The 21,593-nt window shown below is 39.7% G+C and overlaps 1 protein-coding gene and 1 long non-coding RNA gene across 2 annotated transcripts in view; one reads left to right on the top strand and one right to left on the bottom strand.

Moving 5' to 3' along the window:
• The window catches only part of ADGRV1 (adhesion G protein-coupled receptor V1), a 267,326-nt gene that overhangs the window by 157,995 nt on the left and 87,738 nt on the right, over positions 1 to 21,593 (top strand). The window lies entirely within an intron of this gene.
• Positions 2,001 to 11,796, bottom strand: LOC142599599 (uncharacterized). Its single transcript, XR_012833178.1, has 3 exons — positions 11,514 to 11,796; positions 3,543 to 3,637; positions 2,001 to 2,206 (listed from the first exon to the last, which is right to left on the bottom strand). It is a non-coding gene; the product is annotated as an uncharacterized LOC142599599 (long non-coding RNA).

Below are 21,593 nucleotides of genomic sequence, written 5' to 3'. Positions count from 1 at the left end.
CCATATGTATCTTCAGAATTAGCTAACCATGTGTTCAACTTGAGTAATGAAGACTTGAGGTGGTTCCTGAGTGGAACAGCCATTGTCTCCTGTCTCCAAACAAATTAAACGCTAATATGAGCAGGTACGAAATGATGAAAGTAATATTAGGATTACCCTGAAAAATATTTCTGCATATGAACTCTGCATATAATCCTTAGAAACTGTGAATGTTTAGTTAATGCTGGATTCAGGAGGAGCTCTTCCACTTTTCCCTTCCCTTTAAACAAAACCCAAAAAAACCCAATTATAATTGACTAGGGTGAGGGCAAGCATGAAATGGAGTTTTGTTGAAAATTTACTATTTAAAACTTATTTGCAGGTCACACAGGACCACAGAGGTCAAAACTGAGTAGGTTGTGCTCACTGTCACACCAAACAGCTCTGTTCTTCAGTGAGTGTTGACCGTCTCTTACCTGCAGTGGAAAGCACTGGTCAGCGGGCAGATGGTCATCTTTTACTGTGTAAAAGGCAGTGGACCCATGGGATATGTTCTGTAAATCTATAAGAAATAGCCATATTCAAAGTCACAGCAGATAGATAAACTAATCAGATGTTCATGCAAGTCTTTTCTGGAATTTCAGGAATTTCATGCCTAGCTAGATTTGTAGGTGGGATGAACTCTTGTCTGGCACTAACGACATCGCTTCCTGTTATCACTTCATTTCTGAATTTGATGCCTGCCTTCAGTGCACATTAGGGAACACGCCTGTGCACCAGGAGAGAGAGGGGAGTTTTGACCGTAATGCCTGCATGTTCAGGCAGATAAAGGAGTGATTGCTTTGAAAGTCACTTACTGAAGGATCTATACTAGCCATGTAATACTAAAATTGTCAGTGCTAATATGTCCATGATCTCATACTGATTTCTCACATACTCTATTGTGAGAATATTTTTCTGGCACTTAGTCTTTTATTTTAACACAGCATTCATTTCGGTTTCATCATTGGGAGAAATGGAAGATAGTGCAGTAAAACACGTACTTTTTCTTCTCCTTCTGCTTATATACTTCAGATATTTGAGTTTATACCAATCACTTAGAAACTGTATTCTTGAACCAATTTGTGTATGAATAAATTTCGGTTTGCTGACAGCCGGAGTAGAGTTTTCTACCCACAGCACCACCTACTGAGACCCAGTACTCCTGTCAGTGATCTTCTCACTCCCACCTTCTGCTTGCAAATGGTACCGAAGTCATTTGTAATTGGTCTTCGTAACTTTTTCTTGCCTTGAATCACAAATAAAAGGATATTAAAATTAAAAAGGAAAGAAATGGAACGTTTTTGTTAAGAGCACATAAGGTATTTGAATGGTGGTGTTTGTGACAGATTTATTACAGCGTCTCAAAACTGGCAAACCAGCGTGCAGCTGTGAATTAATTCTCTGTAGTGACACGAATAATGTGAAAAACATTTAAACATACTGGCTGGATAAAGCTATTAATATTGCTTCTACATTTCAAGTTTAAAACACATTAAATTACACAGCCGTCTGATTATCTGGCAGAAATATTTTAAGCCAAGTGGAGAGTATTTTAATGTGGCTGACACCTGGCAGTTCATTCCCATAGAAAGCACTGAAGAGTTTTCTCTTCAGTAAATAAAAATACCTTCAACCTCTCCGTACGAAGACTGGCACGTCTCTGGTAAGCCCAGGTGCCAAGCGCTGACCCGCTGCTGCAATCAGCGTGGCTGCGTTCTCACTTAGCTGTCCTCCAACAGCATTCTGCCACAGTGGAAAAATGTATTGGGAATTAAACCTTATCACTCAACTAACATTAATTAATAATGTTTGGGGGGGGGGGAAGAAGGTCCATTATATTTTGTGACTAAGCTGCAACACAGTTTTTAAGCCTCTGTCACATTGCAAACGTGCTTTTTCTCTTAGGGGATAGCCAGTTTAACGATAAACTCTGTTCTAGGTTAATTTAAACATAAAAAGTAACTGTCACAACTCCAAAATGTTAACTCTTTACATGCAGTGGTACTGCTTCTGAATACTGTCGTAGTTTTTAAGGGCTAGATAATCTTTTTTTGTGTGATTCCTCAAAACATGAATAATGTTAATTCTCTGTGTCATTTACAGTTGCTTCTGGCTTCTTTCTTTGTAGCCTCTTCTTGTAATTCCAGCTGGTGGTTTTAATCTTCCATGTATCTTGCTTCCATTCCTAAAGATAAATTTTAATAATGTTTTTTGATTGTTAGTCTGAATATCATGACGAAAAGAAATCAAGAACTTTAAATCAGGGAAGATGGTGGGAAAAGGGAGAGAAAGGGGGAAGCCAAAGAATACTAATTTTCAAGTCAGCTTCCCCTGACTCATGCCTCGCCAGTCTGGCTGAATTCCTTTGTTTAGGGTCAGCTCAGGCCTAGAGGAAAGAGGTTTTAGAAGAATAAAAGAAATGGAAACCTGTTCGATTGCTCTTGGAGCACAAAGCTTGAGGTTTCACTGTGCAGCAATGTCCTAATGCAAGTGCATGCTAAAAATACGTTCTTCTCTGAGTTTTGTGGCTTGCTAACCTCTTCGGAGATGCCAGTTCATAAACTGGTTATGTCAGTCCTGTGCAAAGAATATGAACAACCTCCTTTTCAAAGGTGTGTCTCTTAGTCGCAAGACTTGAGCCTAGAAAGAGCCGACCTTCAAGAAAACAGGTGGGCTTCAAAGATTTTCTGTTCCTCAGTGGTGTAAACCATGACTTTTCCCCTCCCCCTATGCTCTGATCCAGATTTCTAAAAATGCTGCATTGCAAACTCTCTATTTAACATTCCTCTGATACTCTGCAAGTCTGTTTCACCCTTAACATGTCTTTTAATGCCTTGTCCTCTCCCCATCTCTGTGCCAACTGTCTCTTCCTGCGTCCTTTAGTCACGGCCCAAAGCAAACAGTGGTCTGGGTTTTGCTCCGTGTGTTCTACCATGTTGTTAAAATGTAATGAAAAACAAAAGCCACTTTGAGTGAAGGTAGATATTTGCAAAATTGCTTCCTGAGTGTAAGGAGTTTCATGAGACTGAAGATAATATAATGAAAATCTGCAAGTCTCTACATTTCTGGAACAGAGAGTAGTGTAATAAAATTATGATAAACAAAAAATCAAAATTCAGAGACAAAAATGACCACAGAACAAATCCCAATATATTTGTAAAAATGTACTAATTTCCATCTCGGTTTTATAGCATTACTGTTGAACTGTTTACTTCTGCAGGAAATAAAATATAATGCTCCATCAAATAGTAGAGTATGCTATCAAATGTAATAAACAGTTGCTTGGTCTTTACTTAGCTGATAGTAATCTCTTCAGAATTGTCTTTTGTTTTCACATTCTCACTGTCATCAAAATATTAGGGTAGTGATTCCCTCCTGTTTGTTAATGTTAATTCCTGAGGGGTGTATTATTTTGAATTTTAGTTTTCTACTTCCTGGTCAAACCAAATGTTCTTTAATTCTGTTTTAAAGAGAAAGTTAGTGCAAGTTAGGGATTTTGAGAATAGGGCAGTGCTATTTACCCTTGGTCTTGGTTAGCGGGGAATGAGTTGATGCTCCTGGTAAAATGATAACTGGTACCTTTGTCAAGAAAGACCTTTGTTGACATACATCTTTTCTGAAAAAATTAAAAGAGAAGTTATAAAATTAGCCAAAGTAGATTTCAATATGAAGAACAGGTCACTTCTTTTAAAGTATGCAGGTGAGGGGGAAAAAAAAAAAAGGTCCTTTTTAATCCCAGAAAGGCCTCCTGTATTTTCAGTATAGGAATTCTAGTGATGATAAGCATAACAGCGCACAAAAGCGTAGTAAATCAAATGAATTGCTGCATTTCTTGGGAAATGCTTGATGGCAATCTCCCTCCAGGTCTGTTTAATTTAGACAGTGACAAAACCACCAGAACAGAAATGATGATGGGGGATTTCCACTTAACGAGATGACTTTCGCTTTCACACCAAGCAGATATGCCCACTGAGAGGCAGTCTTTACCCACGGTCCAACCTGAAAGCTCGTAAGACTTAAAATTCATTCCTGTAGGGGTTTTGTACCTAATCAGTGTGGAATTTCTTTACAATTAATTTACCTAAGGAGGGAATGAAAAGGAATCCTATATTGCAGTCCCTAAAACACTTTGAATTAATGCTGTATATTCAGCAGTCACATCAATAAGTATTGAAGTATTAAGTAAACAAGTTTGAGACAATGGAGAGAAAAAAATATTAACAGAATGTTGAGCTCATTTGTTCTGCGTAGATACTAATTTTTCTAACCTTAGGGTTTTACATTTGCACTCAAGACAAAAAAATGTGGTAAAACATAGGAAAATAATCCCATTTTTTCATATATTAATTTGTACTTTGTAGGAAGAAATGCTTGAAATGACTAATCACATGGAGTGAAAAGTAGAACTTAAGTTTTTCAATTACATTCACATTACTTCCAGATAAGATTCTGAGCTTGTTTGCTGGCTGTATACCAATCAGGGAAACAGAGAAGAATCTGCAGTGAGGGATCTGGGTCTGTGTAGGAAAGGTTCAGCCTGGCATAAGCTATACACCTGGGGTTTTGATCCGTCTGCTTGATTCTATATTTTCATGCTGTATGCTTGCATCCAATCAAACAAAAGGTAGAGAACGTACATGTTCATAAGGATATGCTAAATTATAGTATGATTCATGTAGTAATACTGCTGTAGCTGCAGTTTGCTCACAGTAAAATTTGTAAAAGATAGTATCTTTTATTACACCAGCTAGCACGGTTGGAGAAACCAGATAAGTCTTCTAATATGCATTTTTAGTGATGAAGAACTGACAAAGGGGCTGGTGTCCCTCAATTTCTGCATTTTTAGATGGTTTGCACAAATTTACTACCTCACCAAATGGCTTTGCTTCACTATAAATTTTGTCAGTTGCCATAGACCCAAAGGGGCCATCACAGCAGCCTGCAATTGCTGGAAGAGTTTAGGAGAACCCTACTTTTTTCCCCAATACTTTTCCCTGAACTCCCATCCGAGTGGCTGTGCGATGCAAAAAAATGCAGCGTATGAACCTAATCTTATCCAGTGACATTTTTTTCATCAGACCTTGGAGAGCAAGGATATGCCTGTGTAGTCCTTTCCTGGCAGAGATAAGCGTACACTTCTCGTGCTTCACACTGAACTCAGGCCAGCTCTGAGCAAAACCTGTTTAGCTGCAGTTAAGAGTTGCTTTTTGTTCAAACTAATGTGGGACTCAGCCTCTCAGCAAGACTTATTTTCTCAAGTACTACACAGTGTTAGCCAAACTATGCAAGTTTTGATCTGGACCTAGCTCATATTCAGCTGACTTACTTAAAGAAAAAGGCAGATAAAATCACATCTGTGTGCAAGATACAACGCAAATTAAAGCTGATCTTATGCAAGATGGCTCATGGCCATGCATGGCAGAAGGTCTGTCCTCACTGCGCCAAGGGGCTTGGGGACACCCGTTTGAAGTACCTGCACAGATGAGGTTAAGTAAGGAACTAAGGAAATTAAGTTGTTTTCTTTGAAATGGTGAAATTCAGTTTTGCTTCGCTGTTGAGAAGCGAACGCAAGCAAGCTCATCCACAAATGTGTGGAAGTGGCATGGAATCAATGCAAGTTTGGAGTTCCCAAGTTATTTCAGTGATAGTAATTGAGTACATGAACATATTAAGAAGAAACAGAAGAGCAAAGCATGTGGTGATGAGGTCATTTCAGTTAAAAAATTAATGTGCATAACACCTTTGACCTTCTAGTGTTGATTAATTTAACACATGGGAGGGGTCTGAGGAGACAATTGCTATTATTAGTGTAGTCGAGCATAGGAAGTGTTTGAAGCACTTGGTCACAGCAAAACCATCCCTGTTTCTGTTGGAACAAGCAAAATATTGAGACTAAATACAGAAATGATCTCTAAAAGGAGGAAGGTCTGAGATGTGTGACTGTTTAAGATGAACATTTTTTGTGTTTGGTTTGTGTTGCAATAAAAGATAAGGAGGATAATACCATGTTCGTAGGAAAAAAAAAAAAAGAGGCTATAGAAAAAGTGCTTTTGTTCACATCTTGAAAGTAAATGTGGTGATTAATTGCTTTAGAATTATCAGTTAAGCAGAGGGGGTTTTTGCTTTCTTGTATATGCACGCATGCACAAAACCCTTCAGCTCAGCCTGTTTTCCTTCCAGGTGTGATTTGAGTGTATGCTCTTCAGAGCTGGCCTTCAGAACTCTGCTTTCTGTCTCGGCTTTTTCTTGCCTGCAAAATTACCACACATCTGTGGGAAATATTCATTGTTTTGGGCCTGCTAAACATAAACAGCCTTTGGTTTTACAGCAGCAGAGCTGCAGAGGAGCTGCAGCCACCTCAGGGAAGGAATGTAAACTGGGCTAGGCTATCAGATCACAAATGGCTCTTTAAAAAAAGAGCTTAGATCTGAAATTGTTTGACTCTTCAAGAGAAACGTGGTCTCCGTGCTATGCATCGCAAGAGCATAGTCAGTGTTTAAAATGATCCCAGAAAAATTTATTTAGCCATGAATATTTATTCCTCTCACTCTGAACGCTGTATCCGAGTTACTACTTGAAGAGACTTCTCCATTGCACTACATTATACAGTATATATCATGGAATTGTTTGGGTTGGAAAAGACTTTTAGAATCATGAAGTCCAACTGTTAACCTAGCACTGCCGAGTCCACTGCTTTCATGCAAAGTCACCGAAGATTTTCTGTTCTGGCAGCTAATCTTGCCAGTCAACTAGTGGTACATAGAATGGTCTGGATATCAGTTTTACTATCATTAAAAAAAACAACCAAACAAACCAAAAACCCGTGGTTATTATGTATGACAAACTTTTCTTACTGTTCTAGAAGGTACATTATTTTTGAGCTTAAAAATTCCATAACATCTTAATATTTTCTTGTCTAAAAGCAATTTTTGTGCAAGGAGGTTCATTTAGAAATGAATTTGAAGTACTCCCAGTTACTTTTTCTGGTTGCAATCTGACACAATGAAACAGAAGATGGTTCTAAAATTACTGCCCTATTAGGAATGGACTTTGTTTTTCTTACGAGGTAGGGTCAGTGGATCACGTAATTGGAATTATTAAATGCAATTTCAATGGATTAAATATAAATGGCTGGGGGTAGTGCCACTATGAAATCAAGAAGAATTTATAAATAACTAACATTACAACTAAAATAAAACAATTTGAAGTATTCGCACTAAAAAAGGCTAGCCCTCGGCTGTGACCTTTTAATCAAATGGTGCCCTGCAATATCTGGCAGGTTAATCACAGGAGCTGCTGAGAGCTGGAGCGGTGCTGCTGGGGCTGGGGACAAAACCCCAGGAGGGGAGGGGATGGGGACAGGGACGGGGACACACTTGCTGGGAGAGGTGTCTCATCCGTCGGGCAGAATGTCCCCACTCGGGACCCACCACTGAACCCACCAGAGACCATTGGTGGGACAATCATTGCAGGTGGGAGAGGGTCGCTGCAGTCCCCAGCAGCAGCATGGACCTTGGGGTTTTCTGGATGCTGCCTATATTGCTCGAGATGAGTTAATAGAAACATATGTCACTCAGTGTTAAGTCTTTACAGGGAAAAAAAATAAAACAAGAATTGGAGAGCAGGAGTCTCATTTGCTCTCCATCTTATAATCTTATCCCCCCTTCCCTTCAGTGGCATTATTCCTCTTTCTTGTCACAGTAAGTGGAATCTGTGTCAAGGCTAGAAGTTCATCTTTTTGAATAACAAATAAGCGATACTTAACAGGAATAATTTTCAATTTATCACATAACAGCTTTGTTTCAGAGAGGTATTTTTTATAAAAACAAAAGTTTGGGCTCAAATCCTGCTGGATGTTAACACAAATCTGGTTTCGCTGAAGTTCTCTTGACTGCCTCATGCCATCTCCCTCACATGCCCCGTCTGATCTCTGCAATCAGGTGGCAACCATAGCTGGAGCCTCCCTACTGATGCCCAGCAATCATAAAAGAGTCTTGAAGCTGCTTACAGCTGATGTAAGTAATGATCTGCCTCTAGGTGGTCTTTTTTGCCCAGCCAGTTGAACTGGCAGTGCTCGGAAAGCTGCATGGATCCATTTGTACTTACCCATCCCTGAGGGTGAATCCTTGCAACACAAGGGCCAGGTAATTTGGAAATGGCTTATAGCAGAACTGTACTCTGGAGCCTGAATTTTCATTCTAAAATATATTCCTACAACTTGAGGATGTAGAAATAGACCCAAGTCACAATTTCAACTTTACTCTGATGCAATAGGTTTGTTTGCCTCATTCAGGTGACAGCTTGAAAGTCCCCTGGTCGCTGTGAAGCTGCCTGATTCACACCAGTATGAGGCTTTGAGAAACTGATGATGAAGCCATAGGTTCTGGCTCCTTTTTCCCCAAAGGATTTGCAGAACTGATCCAGATTCATTAGTTTGTCCCACACCTACTTGCAGTCCAGGCACAGAGAGGCCTTTTTTGCTTTAATCATATACTTTAAGCCCAACTTTTCTGTCTGAATGCTGAACATTTCCTTTAGTGTAGGATCTATTCCATGTGTTCCCTGCTAGATTTAGGCTAAACCCTAAACTCGATTCTTACAGTTCTTCAATTTCTCCTGTTCATTTCTTGCAGCTACTCTAAGGCCTTTTTTTAAACTGGTCACTTCTGTCCAGAAAGTCATCTACTATTTTGCTTTCGGACCCTTTGTTGTGTGTGGCTTGTTCCACATCTGCACAGCTGACTCAAGTACTGTGGGAATAAGCTTGCCACTGTATCTAGCGCAAGCATGCCACTTAAATCTAGCACACTTGCCTTAAGTCACCACCACCACCACCATCATCATCATCAGGGCAAGGAAATGAAGTATTTCAACACAGGAGAAGACTTTAAAAGCAAGTTGGAGTTGTATGTGTCATCTTCAGAGAAAAGTGCTGGATGCAGAAATGCATTATCAACCCATCCCAACAAAATATGCACTTTTTGATGGATGACAGAGTCAGTCCCCTGCCTCTGCACTCTCCCCATCTGCCCCAGGATGTTGGACGTCCTCCTCTGAAAATGACTACGTGTGCCTGATGAAACCAGGAATCTAAGAGTTGGTTCTTGTCCTTCTGTCCTAACATATCTGCAACTCCAATCCAGTCAAGAGAGTCCGTGGAAAATGAATTACTAGTCAGTGTTGAAGTATGATAAAGCAGAGGTATTTTGGATATTTTGTCTATTTTCAATAAAACCCCAGGGATGCAGTTTACAGACTTTTGGACCAAGGGGATCCATACGAAGTGAGATGCAGAAAGGCGAGCCCATAGCCCACAGCTTCTCTCAAGAGAGACATGAGTCACCAGTCAATCCTGTGACCAGTATGCATATCAAAACCTACAGCTATTAAAACAACATTAACCATGTTGGAGAGCATCAGCTAAAGCAGTATGTATAAATGAGAGTATATGAGGACACTAGTACACCTTTCTAGTCACAGCATTTTAAAGTTATAACTTGTTTTACCTACTGTAGCTTCAGAACATCTACAGTGCTTAAAATTCATCTGCATCTGGATATGATGAGTCCAAATCACTGGGTATTGGCGGTGCTTTGGGTATGACAGATTAAATATCTCTTTTACTCTAATTCCTATGCAAGGCTTAAGGATTTTTGCAGTCAAGAATGGTTTTGAAATATCTCAAGTGTGAAATGAAAAGACTGTCTCACATCCCAGTTTTTTTCCCACCCTTTTCATAAACTACACAAATATTTTCATGTATTGATGGAAAATAGAGCAGGTGATTCTAAAATGTAGAAAGCGAACCACCTTTCTATTTCTGTCACTTTGAACAAAGAGACAGCCATTCTCAAATTAATGAACTGATTTTGATGTTCTGTAAATGTGCATCAGGAATTTGAAGCTAATAAGTGTGATAATAAACACAAATATGATCAAAATGGTGCCCGAAGCATGGAATATGTTTAAGTGCTTCATTCCCAGGGTGCCCTGCTACTAGTTTACCAAACTGATGTTTCAAATGTAAGTAATTGTAAGTAATTAAGACAGAAACATGCAAAAAAGCATCTGACAATGACAGTACCATATGCTCGAATTCTTCTAGCATTTGACTGGAGATCCTGACTGTGAAACAGGAATTGGACTATATGAACCTACATAGCCCAGCCTTGGGTGTGGCTATCTAATTTAATAGATAAAATACAGGTAGTAGTTAATTCTTTTTAAATATAAAAATCTATATCTCTACATTACTGTTTTAATAGAAGTCCATTTAATAACATCTGAGAGGTCATTTTGAAGAATTAAACTTGAATCACTTTTTATTTTTAGAAATTTTGCTATATCTAGCTTTTGACTACTATCTGCAAGCCTGATTACTTTAGACAAAGAAATTAGTGTGTGTTCTGCATTCTCATTATACATGAGAAACTATTACAGAAAACATATTATCTAGTGCATACCAGAACCTCCAGTCACTACATATCAAAATAGTGAAGTAGGCATTATAATTTTTCAGACTAGTTTCATATGCAGATGCTCTATTCCAGAATAAACATCAGTTTATTTTAAATCATTTTTGCATGAACACAATTAGAACAACAGTTATTTTAGGAATAAGTGACTTTCTCTGCAGTTTGTTTTCACATGTTGACATAACCACAGAGGACAGATTCTAGATAGATAAGGAAGTTTCTGTGTTTGAGTTTGAAAAAGCGCTTCAGTCCATACCCCTGAACAAAGTCCATGGCATCAGGATACAACTTCTAAATTCTATGAATACCTGAACCACACTTGGAAACTTATTTTTGCAATACTGTTTGCATACTGAAAGTTATACTTAAGACCTAATCTATGTTATTGCTTTAGGTTAGTCTCAGTTCTAGGATCCTTGTATTTTTTGGCATATTTAATGCATTTTTCTTTCTTTGTCTGTTTTTAATCCAAGTTATTGGTCAGAGCACTAGTGACCCAGTTCCTTCCCAGCTTGTTTACAGATGAGGCAAGTCTGTACAGAACAGATAAACTATTACTACAAAGACATTATTTAATACTACTTAATAATCTACATCAGCTGGCATGCTCGTAATGGTTTTATTATAGCCGTCTGAAAAGTCCTGTCTTCAAGTGGAATCATCTTAAATCTTTACTGCTTGCTATAGCCTATGTCATTTACTAATTCACGTTGATTATCATGGGTTCAAAAATCAATTCCAATAACACAACAAAATCCAAAGGTTTTGAGTTCTATTTTTGTAAGGGAGGGAAACCTCCTTCTGCTCTGTAATCATGAAGCGTGTTGCATAGAGAAAGCAGCAGTTAAAGATACCTATGTCACAACAGACTATACTGAGCACTGAACTGATCATTCGCTAGGCCATGTTTCGACATTTAGAAGGAATCTGGATCAAAGATTGCCATAAATATTTAAATAAGACCAGCATTTCTTTAATATCGTAGGTTACAAACAACAGTAGAACTAGGGAACTTACCTGTGAGCCCTTGTTGAAGAATTCTTGGTTTGTGTTAAGTAAATTTCTCCTCATGTGTTAAAAGCTTCTGGCAAAACTTGAACTGCATCAATGAATATTCTTTCATATCACACCAGACTTCATCTCAGAATAGCTCTGCCCACCAAATGAGGACAGGTCCCATAGTCTTGTGAAGGTCTTGCTTTGCATGCATACACCTCTGTCTTTTCTTGAGACGGCGGAGAGCGTGCACTCTGCCAGCAGAGGTACTGGTGGCAAGCATAACCATTTACCATCACCAGCCTTCTGCTAGAGGGTACATTTTTAGCGTATCTGCTTTTTGAGCTGCTTACGCAGCCACTAATTCTGTAAACATGACTCAGATGACCATTAACAGTTTAACCAGGAGGTCTTTGCTTAACCTGGTGCATTTTAACTGAAGAAGAAAAGGAGAAGCCCCTGAAGGTGATCTCCAGACCAGTATAAGGAGACTAATCTCTAGGCAGAGGTTTGATACTGAAGCGTGGTGAAGCCAGAAGGAACTATGTGTCTGTAATTACATCTTGGCTATTTCTTTTTAAAGAAGATAGGTAAATTGTTATTCTTCACAGCTGGTCAGCCATATGGAGAAGCATGGGAGATCTCTGCTACCATACTTAAAATATTAAGCAAGGAGGCACCCCAATTGCATCCTGACCCCAATTTATGGTGAGTCTGCCCTACCCTGTGTTGTGATTCCTACAGGGGGGAAATCTCCTGTGTGCATGCAGGTGGAAAGACAGCTGCAGATTACTCCATCCAGCATCTAGATGCTGGGGAGTGATTTCATCTTTCTCATCTTCAGGTTATTTTGAGAATAGAATAGAAAATATAGAATAGTTCCAGTTGGAAGGGACCTACAATGATCATCTAGTCCAACTGCCTGATCACTTCAGGGCTGACCAATAGTTAAAGCATATTTTTAAGGGTATTATCCAAATGCCTCTTACACACTGACAGGCTTGGGGCATCGACCATGGGGCGTGGGGCATTGATCATTACTAACTATTTACATAAAGCATCAGGACTTAACAGATCTGTTTCCCTTGCAGTAATTTTACTTACCCAACATCACATATTGCTGACCCAGGTTAGAGTTCTAAATTCAAATGGTCATGCTGTTAAATTTGTGTACACTTATTGCAGGAAACTGACACCTGAAGTTTAAGAAAAACTATATCCAGAAAGGAAGTGAAAAGTCACTTTATTAATAGTTTTACCTGATATACCCCCAAAGCATATACAGATCCCACTTGAGAAACTTGCAATCTGTCATGGCAGATCTGCTCAGGGTCTAATCTGAGCTTCTAAGATAGAAAACGATACAAGGCATACAAGGCAGACCTTACCATAGAAAGTCAACATCCATCAGAAGAGCTTGTTTTGGACCTGCCAAATCAGCATATTCAGACTGCCCTGAGCTGCGTCTGGCTACTTGAAACTGGAAAAGACTGTGGAAATATTTTCAATGGTTTTAAAAAGAGGCTTTTTCAGCTTCTATTTGCATCATTATAGCAAAAGTGTTGTGTTCTTGAGGGTCTGGCAGTGGCAGTCATGAGGTCTGGCTTGTGTTCTGTAATGAGTGACAAAGCAATGTGTGTCTTTGTCCCAGATCTAAAAGGAGGTGATAATAGGAACTGTCTGTATAGGGTACTATGCCAGATAGATTGTTCTGAACCTGTATATAAAACTAAATGGGTTAGGACCCATTGAAAGACTACTAGTCTTTATTTTTCCTTATTCACCCCCCCCCAAAAAAAAAAAAATCAAGTATAACTTCTCAATGGGTGTCACTCAGCACATTCTTTGTAAGGGACAGTGTGATTGGGACAGAGGAGAAACCATGTCAGAGGAGGCTGTGCAGCCGGGTACTTGTCTCAGACCTGTTTTGCAGAGAACACCAGCTACCCCAGCCTTTCCCCTAAGCTGAGACTAACTTGTGCTGCTCGTCCAGCTGCGAGCTGCTGTGCTGCGGGTCACGGTGCCTCACCCCCTGCCATCCCCTATCCTGCACCCTCAGATCGCCTTGGGGAAGCAACAAAAAGCCCCTGAGCCTAAAAATGGGAAGGGAAGAGGGGCAGGGACTGAACCCAGCGTGAAACCAACTGGCATCCTGCTCAGCTGGGGGAAGGGAATGAGTAATGCACGGTTGCTGATGTCTAATCACTACTTAAAATGGTTGCCAGTTCTGCTGCTGATTAATAAAGTGTAAACATCTTTACACAAAAGTGCCGTGGGTCACTGTGGTGTAAATTTACCATCAGTGTTTCAAGTGCTTTTATTTTAGTTAGCTGTTTGGCTTTTCTTAAAGTGCCAGTTTACAGTGACTTATAATCAACATACTTTAAAGCAAATAATTCTTCAAAACAAAAAATATCTCTAAAATACACAATGCATGCAAATTATATAGTAAGACTTTGGAGCTGCTGTTTTAATGTATATGTTCACTGACTTAACTGAAACCAGAAATAATGCTAAACCCACATGTATTGTTTTCCTGGTGTCAGTTATAAAGCACCACTCTGTGAATTATGGTAATTTCTGAAACAATTTAGTGACCAGTGAAGTCATTTAGCATTCATGTAAATTCAGAAAGGAACTTCAACTGCTTATTTTAGTGTCATTAATACTGAATAAAAATCAAATGAAATTAAAAGTTAGTTACTGAACTTTTCTTTTGACCCAGTTAAACACTGTTTTTAATCTTCTAAATTATATAACCTTTTCCTCTGTGCTCTGAAACATGCTGTGTAGTGTATTGTTACTTTTCCCAGGAAGAGTGACTTAGAATTTTTGCTAGTGTCCATAAATCTCTGCAATTTTTTTGTACATCCTTTGTTGGTATTTTTGTCCCAGCATTTAAGATCAGAACAGAAAACACGAGAAGAAAAGTCAGCTTACATCAGTTCTGTCCTGACCTACCGCACAGTAACAAAAAGTATGATTCATATGCACTATTATTAAGCAGTGTCCCTGTGTTTGAGGAGGGAACCCCTTTTTTTACCCATATAAAGTAAATTCAAAGCAGATGAGAGCAGTTCGGTGAGGACATGGGAGTTTTAATGTGTTTATTTTCCTATGTTATTGTTCATTGCAATTAAGTCCAACAAAAGGAACAGCACTGTAAATTATGGCTTTGATACTGTTCCTCTTTTGAGATTGGGTTGGTATAATGACAGATACCATGCAGTTGGGCTCTTTGGTTTGGGGTTTTTTTTAAATAGACATGCATGTAAACAAGCCGTATAAGGAAGACAATCATCTTCTATGTCAAACAAAGAAATAAATTTTGAATTATTAAAAGAAAATAATAAAATTGATAGAAAAAAAATACTTCATGTGAAAAGAAATGAAATTAACGCTGTTAGGATCCATTTCTGTAAGACATCTACAAAGACATATCTGCCTAGAATAAGACAATGTTTAAAACTTCATGAGTTTGTCCTGTGACGCAGGAATTTACAGAAAGTATAAAAATGTGACAGAAGTGTACTGAAACATTTTTCACTGGCACACTCCAGCATTCTAAGGGAGTCAAACGCTTGGTCTGTGGATTTTTTCCAGTGGGAAAGATCTTTTTCTTGGCTACAGGAGATGGGATGCTTCCTGCTCCGATGAGGAAGTGAAACTGTCCTGAGCCAGCAGACGTGGCTGGCCCCAGCTCTGCGCACCCTGCCAGAGCTAAACGTGTGTTGTCCTGCTGCTCGATGCTGCGAGACCTGCCAGGGTTAGCCTTCTCCACAGCTTTTTCTCTAGAGCGTTGCAAGGTGTTCTCTCTTTTTTGCTCCACCCAGCACAAGATGCTGCCTTTTCAGCACTTCTTACAATTCGGAGGAAAGGTTATTACTCTTGGATTTGTTTTCCTCATGTGAAAATATTTTTGCAGTTCTTAAAATTATAAATCAGGTTTTAATAATACTTTATTGCTTTATTATTTTACTTTTACCCTTTATTTTACTTATTACTTAGGGATTTTAACTGAATATTTGCAATTAATATGAGCACTCAAATATGAGTGCTGAAAGTTTCAGTTTTCTAGTATTTCTGATGGCGTTATATAGCTACTATCACATTAGATACACTTGGGTCTTTGTAAAATAAAAGTGTTTCCTGATGTTCGGATGGAGCCTCCTGTGTTTCAGTTTGTGTCCGTTGCCTCTTGTCCTGTCACTGGGCACCACTGAAACCTCCATCTCAATCCTCTGTGCACCCTCCCCACAGGTATTTATATACATTAGAACATCCTCCCCTGATCCTTCTCTTCTCCAGGCTGGACAGTCCCATCTCTCTCAGCCTTTCCTCACAGGAGAGGTGCTCCAGCCCTCAATTATCTTCACAGCCCTTTGCTTGACTCTCTCCAGTTTGTCCATGTCTCTTTTGGATGGGCAGAACTTGGCACAGGACTCCAGATGCGGCCTCACCAGTGCTGAGCAGAGGGGAAGGAGCATGTCCTTCAACCTGCTGGCTACACAGTATGCAGCCCAGCATACTGTTAGCCAAGGGCACGTTGCTGGTTCATGTTCAGCTTGGTGTCCAGCAGGACCCCCAAGGCCTTTTCTACCAAGCTGCTGTCCAGCTGGGTAGCCCTCAGCATGTACTGGTGCCTGGGGTCATTCCTTCTCAGGTGCAGGACTTTGCACTTCCCCTTGTTGAACGTCATGACATGCCTGTCAGACAGTTTCTCCAGCCTCTCAACGTCCTTCTGGATGGCAGCACAACCCTCTGGTGTATCAGCCACTCCTCCCAGTTCTGTGTCATCTGCAAATGTGCTGAGAGTATACACTGCCTCATCATCCAGGTCATTAAAGAAGATGTAAAGCAGGACTGGACCCAGTATTGACCCCTGTGGTACATCACTAGTCACTGGCCTCCAACTAGACTTTGCACCACTTCTCACCACCCTCTGGACCTGTCCATTCAGGCAGTTTTCAGCTCACCTCACTGTGTCATATCCAGCCCATAAATCAACAGCTCATCTGTGTGGACATTATGGGAGACAGTGTCAAAGGACTTCCTGAAGTCCAGATAGACAATATCCACTGTACTCCCCTCATCTACCAAGCCAGTCACTTCATCATAGAGGTTTATCAAGATGGTCAAGCATAACTTCCCCTTGGTGAAGCCATGCTGAGTACTCCTGAGGATTTTCTCATGCCTAATGTGCCTGCAAATGCTTTCCAGGATTAGCTGCTCCATCACCTTCCCATGGATGGAGGTGAAGCTGACCAACCTGTAGTTGCTTGGGTCCTCCTCCTTGCCCTTCTTGAAGATGCAGGTGGCATTTGCTTTCCTCCAGTATTTGGGCACTTCTCCAAGTCACCGTGATTGGTCAAAGATTACCAAGAGTGGGCTCACAATGACAACAGCCAGCTCCCTCAGCACTTGTGGGTGCCTCCCATCAGACCCCATGGTCCAGTTACTGAAGTATTCTCAGACCTTACCCTTTTCCACCAAGGGTCATCTTTCTTGCTCCAACCTTACCCCCTGGTCTCTGGGACCTGGGATTCCTGAAGGCTGGTCTTGCTAGAAAAGACTGAGGCAAAGAAGACATTCAGTACTTCCACCTTTTGGTTCAAAGTAGCGCTAAGATTCATTTCCATATGTCACATGTTTTAGCCTTATTTTAAAGTCCATCATATGGTAGCATTTCAGCACTTAACACAGCAAGCTGTAATTACTACTATTCTGTATTCCACTTATTTATTCTTCATACATACTTCTTATATAAGTTGCAGCCAACTGTCCTGGTTTTGGCTGGGATAGAGTTAATTTTCTTCCTAGTAGCTGGTACAGTGCTGTATTTTGGATTTGGGATGAGAATAGTGTTGATAACACACTGATGTTTTGGTTGCTGCCAAGCAGTCAAGGACTTCTCAGCTTCTCATACTGCCCTGCCAACGAGAAGGTGGGGGGCGACCAAGAAGCTGGGAGGGGACGCAGCCAGGACAGCTGACCCAGAGTGGCCAACTGGATGTTCCATACCATATGACGTCATGCTCCGTATATAACTGGGGGGTTGGCCAGGAGTTGGCACGGCTCAGAAACTAGCTGAGCATCCACTTCAGGCAGTGAGAAATTGTGATGTGCATCACTGGTTTTGTATGTTGTTGTTGTTGTTGTTGTTGTTATCATTATTATTATTGTTATCTTCCTTTCTGTCCTATGCAACTGACTTTATCTCAACCCATGAGTTTTACCTTTTTCTTTCTTTTCAATTCTCTCCCCCATCCCACTGCGGGGGAGTGAGTGAAGGGCTGTGTGGTTGTTTTAGCTGTCCCCCCGGGTTAGACCATGACACCAACCTACTCCTCAGTTGGCTGTTGTGTACCTGATTGGTGTGGAATTGCTTCAGTCTTCCCTTTTTCTCTTTTATACAATATTCAAAAGGCAACTCTCATTTAGAGTCATTGTTTTCTCTGTAAATTTCTGTAACAAGAAGTTTAGCTCTGCTAATTCTGAATTTCGATTTCAATAAACTCTTTTATCATTGGGAAGTTGGTTGATTGATTTCCTCACATCATCTATAGCTGGCATCAATGAATATGCCATGTACATATGGTTAGTCACATTGTATGACAATGTTCTTCTTGTGTGGAATTTTTGTCAAGTGTTTTTTTGTTGTATAAATTGAAGAGAAAATAATGTAAAATTTCTGGTAAAAATTTGCAGTGAGGCAGGAAAAATATTAAGTGTGACTTGAAAATAACAAAATTAATGTCTTCGCATTTTCAGAGAAGATAGTGATGTTAAAGATCACCACTGGGATAAAGGCAAGATGGTGAATAGAGTTAGGATGGAGTCAAGGTTGTGGCTTCTGAGGCAGAAGGAGAACCCGAAGGATAGGTGCATTTGTATGTTGGAACAAAAAGGTGCCTATTCCTAATTTTGGAAATGCTTGGCATGAGACCTTGCATGTCTAGCAGCAAACACTCTTAACAAATCCTTCAGTTCAGAGTGCTACTCTATTATATATTAAAATAATATATTAAAAGAGGAAAGTGATCTTGGTAACCGCAGGCCCAGCAATTCAGTCTCAGAAGCATGTAAAAGTTCGGAAAGAATTCTATCAAAAGACATACAGAGACAGGGAGAGTAAGACTCCCATGTGTTTATACTTAGATCGTGTGTCTCATAGTTTTCTTTGATGAGATAAATGCAGTAGAAGAGATATGTCACATAATTAGTGAAATAAGAGTGGAGGAGGATTAGTCCGAGAACTCGAATGTGGGAAAAGTCAGACTAATGGGAAAAGACATCTACAAGAGAGCGGCGAATGACAAGAGGTATTTCACTGATCCTAAAGAACTAGTTTGTGGAACAAAAAAATAACGTGCCCGGGCAAAATGTGCTGATGGCAGAAAGTAGAGAAGCAGTGACGCTATGAAGTGGTAGCAGGGTAGCGTGTGGAAAGATATGAATAGCTTTGAATACTGAAGTGTGAAATACAGGGATATTTCCCAGAACAAGGTGAAACGTCATAACTTGTAGGGTAACAGCAAAACCTTAACTCTGTGGCAAGAGGTAGTCAGTTGGAAATGAGAAGAAAAACTGTGTGTACCAAGGTGTTGCCATATACCAGAAGAAGTATTTGCATGGTAAGTAGGGAGATAAGGAAAATGTTGGACGAGAATCTTGTGAGACCTCTGCAGCTCTTCTCCATCCAACCCTGAGTATGCGTTTTCATGAAGGACAAAGCGGCACCAGTATAGAGAAGGATGGTGAAATTGGTATGCAAGCTGCAAAGGCTTTTGCACAAGGACAGGCTTTCACACGTGTGACTATACATTTCATAGCACAGTACATAGGATTAGTCGGAGAAACAAGATAAATTGATCCAGGCAGATGCTGTATTTGCAGAGCTAAACTGCTTTTGCTGTCCAGCCCACCTTAGGCATCTCTACAGAGTACTGCGCTGTGCAGTGATTGGGCTATTTAACCTTCAAAAATGAAGTCTGAGGGAGAATACTACTGCTTTCCGTGAATTCATGATAGTGTAAGCCCCAAGGAGGAGGAAATCCTGTTTAACCTGAGAGGCTCCCAACAGAAGAACAAATAGATATAAATTGACCATGAATAAGTGCAGGCTGGAAACCAGGAGGCAGCTCTTAACGAGCGTAGGAGAGATGTTCTGAAACAGTGTACTGCTTGGAAACTGCAGTTCAAAAGCATTCTTCTGCATAGAGGAACATACAGTTTTGTAAATCATCTGGTTTTATTCATTTATAGTTTGGTGTTGATGACTTAGGTTGAATACCAAGGTGCTAATTTCCTTCAAGTAATTGCTAGGTAATTGTCTTAAAGTTACAAAGGAATTGCAGTATCCTTGATTAATTAACTGAGTAAATGACTGTCAGATGGGAACCCTGTCAAGGATCTTTTTGCTCTTTAACAGAAATGTATCAATTTATCATCTTTTATTTTTTAACTTTTTTTTTTTTTTTTCATTTTGTCAAGAGGAACCTTGTGATTGATACACTATCACTGTAATTTTGAATGTGGCACAGAACTATGGCACGCAAATTAACAAAATTAGCAGGCTGCTACTTGAGTGACTTAAGTCACTTGTTATCCCTTAGTTAAATCATTTTGGGTCAAGATTGATCACCTTAACAAGGTCCAGGAAGAAGCATTATGTTATAATCTCTGCATAGAAACAAGTGGCAGGTTACAGAGATTGAAAAATCATACAATCTCTGTAAAAAGAGAGTCCAGAAGGTGCTAAAAACATGTTTCCAGGACTTGATCAGTCTGCTTTTGTGTTTTCATCCTTTCTTTGTCTCTTACTCTAGTCTAACAGTCTGTCCTTGACATATACACAGAGAAGAAGAGGTGGTAAAGCCTCTCCACCCAGATGTGCATTGTTATTTTGCTTAAGTAGGAGGATTTTCAGAAGTTTTAGGAAAAATACTGCTGGTACTGTTTGAGTTAGCTGGTGCTACAGAGTTGTTTACACAAACATTTCTTGTGTTTAGCCCTAATGGAAGGCAGCTATTGCACACATATTTCAATTGTGTTTAACCCACTCCAGACAATGGCATTTGTTTTAGCAGCGTCAGCATTTGGCAAATAGCAGTCTATATTAAGCTGTGTGTTAACCTCTTAGTAACTGAATGGTTATGTGGCTGTGGTTAGACTCCAGTTCCCAGCAGACTGATGAACCCCACATAAAATACTAAAAGTGCATTTTTTGCCTTTAGATGATGAAATGCATCTCATAATTGCTTTTAGTCCAGTTGTTGTCCAGTTGCTCATTCTTATTCTTCTGTTTCATGGTTAGATAACATTGTCTATCTGTCAATTTACAGACCCTGCCTTTATAAGAATATTTTTATAGTAAAGAGACAGCATAAGAGCTATCCAATACCATACATACATTTTTGTTGTAAATACAATATCCAGCTATATGCTAAGTCACTTGGTGTACTTTAACTTCCTTCCCCACCCCATCTCCTGAAAATACATATGTATATAATATGTAATTCTTTATATATATATATGATAAATATAAAATCAGTCTGCACAGTCTACAAATTGCTATTACTGAAAAGTCAATGGGCTGTTCAAAATGGTAATATTCCTTGTAAAGGAAAGGAAAAATCATCAGTTACTGCAGGCATTCAGTAGGTAAATTGAGCCTTTCTTTATGTGAACACTTTAATTCTGTAATGAAGTCTGCTTGTTGAACTATTTCCTCTGTAAAGAAATTCACAGAAGAGAGAGCTAAAAGTTTCTGAGTTGTGTTTTAATTTTAAAGGCTATATTGAAATTGTTTAGCAGTGTTCACTGCAGTCAGGGGTGGAATACCTTTGTTCCTTAGACAATGTATTGGCTACTTCTTCGGCCAACCTATTGTTCTTTGACATTTGACATGTCTGTGGAAGAAAACTTATATCTGCCTTGTGAGTGTGAAATCCTGGTTTGCTCTTAGGCGACAGAAGACACGCTAACTCCCTTTCATCCGGTACTGCTGTCTTGTGTGATGGGATGTAATACTGCTACATGTCTGATGGTCTGAAGACAGTAAATGCATCTTCAGTTTGTTTACTGGATAACATTTCTGCA

This window comes from Balearica regulorum, chromosome Z (genome assembly GCF_011004875.1).
Source record: "Balearica regulorum gibbericeps isolate bBalReg1 chromosome Z, bBalReg1.pri, whole genome shotgun sequence".
NCBI lineage: Eukaryota > Metazoa > Chordata > Aves > Gruiformes > Gruidae > Balearica > Balearica regulorum.
This window is presented reverse-complemented; position numbering and strand designations above follow the sequence as displayed.